The sequence below is a fragment of the Mesoplodon bidens genome (assembly GCF_964165515.1).
Source record: "Mesoplodon bidens genome assembly, contig: HAP1_SCAFFOLD_118, whole genome shotgun sequence".
NCBI classification, from domain to species: Eukaryota; Metazoa; Chordata; class Mammalia; order Artiodactyla; family Ziphiidae; genus Mesoplodon; species Mesoplodon bidens.
Genome location: NW_027671260.1, coordinates 776,369 through 779,336, shown reverse-complemented (window position 1 = coordinate 779,336; position 2,968 = coordinate 776,369).

The following is a 2,968-nucleotide window of genomic DNA, read 5'->3' as shown; positions in this document are numbered from 1 at the left end:
ATGTTACTTCCTGTCTACCTTTCCTTGGTGTTGTTCATGCCTGGATTGTCTCCTGTACCTGCTCAAACCTTGGTCCATTCTCATTTGTACCATGGAAGTTTGTCATGCTGGATACTGTCAGAACTAATTTTACTTAAGTTTGCGTTAAGGTGCAAAGCACACGTTTTGTATATTTTCTGTTTTTTGTGTTTGTCTATATTTTATGGTTTCGCTTCAAGAAATTTTATGGGAAGGGAAATAGCAAGATGTAAAGAGCAAAAAAGTCATCATTCTCTTTCAATTGTTAGAACATCTATCTGCAATCATAATTATGATGCACTGTGGTATGTGTTAAAATAGTAAATACATGTAACGTCCCGTAGGAGCAGCAAACTCAGTGGTGTTGGTGAGGGTGTGTCATGGAAGTAATTACAACGCAGGTGACTGTTGGTTGGGGTCCTGCAACATTAGTGTGCCTTCCCTGTGTCCAGTAGTGGTCTGGAGGGGTCAGGAAGCCTGCCTTTGAATTTGAGGGAACAGAGGGTTTGAGGTCCGCTCTCTTCTATTGCTCTAGTACACTGCACAGCAGCAGTATACTGGGTTTATAGTTGACGTTTAAATCGCTGATTGATCATTAAGATTGGGATGTATCTTTGGAAATGAAAATAGGAAGAATCGTATGCTTTTTCTTTTTTTTCCTATATCTGAAAAGGTATGTAGTACTTTGCTGAGTGGTTGGGAATCAAGTTTGCAGTATTCAGTGTATTCAGTTTTAGTATCTAAGTAGAATTAAACTGTTGCTGTAAACTGCAATAGCACTTTGTTACTGACAAGTTTTAGAATGCATCTGTTCGTCAATTACCTGTTTGGGAAGATTGTAGTTAATGATTTTGAGAATGTGGCTATAAACTTCCAACTGACTCAAGAAAAGCAAATAAGTCAAGATTGACAAATGTATAGGCTCTTCATCTTATTGTGTGTGTGGGTTTTTTTTTTTTCCTTTTAGTTATTTGTCAAGGTATAAAGAATTCTATCACACTTAAGACAAGTTAAGTAAACTTCACGGGGTGTATTCTGTCATGGCATGGAGCCGATCCCATGGCCTAGATCTTAAAGGTGATTTTATGTTTAAACTTTCATGAAAACATATGTGATTGAAACACATTAATATATTGATACAGAGGGCAGTTAATTTTTGTCTTTTTTTTGTGTGTGTGTGGTACTGTTGTGGCCTCTCCCATTGCGGAGCACAGGCTCTGGACGCACAGGCTCAGCGGCCATGGCTCACGGGCCTAGCCGCTCCGCGGCATGTGGGATCTTCCCGGACCGGGGCACGAACCCATGTCCCCTGCATTGGCAGGCGGACTCTCAACCACTGCGCCACCAGGGAAGCCCTAATTTTTGTCTTTTGATACATGTGAGCGCAGCTTTCATTTTGCTGAAAGAATGTGACCAGTTTTCAGTTTGGGATTCTACCATTTAGTAAAGATAGTCCACTTAATTTTAGAAATAGATTTAATATATAATACCTAATAATACTTTTATGAATGTTTTTTTACTGAAAACTTTTATTGTAATACTCTGAAGAAACTATGCCATTCTAGTCTTCAAGACTTAAATGAATCAAGTGTTTATTAGCTGTTGTAGTTTTTAAACTAATAAAAGTCACTACATCAGCAATTTGTAAATACAGTTTTTAAAATAATGCCTTAACAACTTTACAGTGGTTATAATGACTGTATTTAGGCCTAAAGTTAGTTAATAATTTGACATGAAGGCTTTTTAATAGTTTGATGGTGCAGATCAGGGATAGGTAAACTCTGGCTGGTGGGCCAGATGCAGCCCGTCGCCTGGCTTTGTAAAGGAAGTTTTTCTGGAACATAGTCGCACCCGTTGTTTACATGGTAGTTATGGCTCCTTTCACCCTACACCAGTGGGGCAGAGTAGTTGCAACAGTAACTGTACAGCCCACAAATCTGGAAATGTTTAAATTTAGATTTTAAAAATTGAAAAATTCTTTGAGCCTATACAGGGCAAGTGCATTGACCCCTGAGGTAGAAAACAGTCAGGAACTTGGGTGCGGAAGCCAAATGGCCTAGGTTCAAATCCCCTTTCTCCCATTTCATAGCTAGTGACCATGGGCAAATCACTTAACCTCTATGCCTCCTTATGAGGTTTAAATGCACTTATTTGTATAAATAGTGCCTGGCACATACTAAGCGCTGTGTAAGTGATTGCTGTTGTTTCTGCTTGGAGTTTTAATAAGTTATTGTTAATAGAAAAATGACACTAATGATTTTCCTTTTAGAGTAACAAAGGCACTTTGAGTCTTTTACTTTTTCAGAAATGTAATAAGACTTTTTTCATTGACAGTCAGTGTTCCCTGTTACCAAAATTTACTTTATGAATATAAAGAATTGAATGTCTTCAGGACAGTACTTTTGCTTAAATGTCAAACCATTATTTTCCCAAGGTACATCAAACTGGCTCTGCATAGCCCAGGCCTCTAAAGCTTGTGTGCACACCCTAGGTAGCATGTGAGATACATTTTGTAAATATAGTTTTTTAAATAATGCTTGAGACTTCCCTGGCGGTCCAGCAGTTAACACTATGTGCTCCCAATGTAGGGGGCTTGGGTTCGATCCCTGCTCAAGGAACTAGATCCCAAGTGCCTGCCATAACTAAGAGCCCACATGCCACAACTAAAAGATCCGGCATGCTGCAATTAAAGACCGGCACAGCCAAACAAACAAACAAACAAACAAACAAATAAATAAATCTTTATAAAAAATAAGTAAAATAAAATAATGCCTTAGGAGTTAGGAAAAGAAAATATTAGAACATTTTTACCTTTGTATTATTTTTAAAAATCTGTGTAGTTTATCATGTACATAAATTATAGGTATGGAACTTTGTGTATATAATTTGTTAATAAATAAGATGCATATTAAAAAGTTTTCTTATGGTTTGCCCAGTCAGGTGTTTGGAG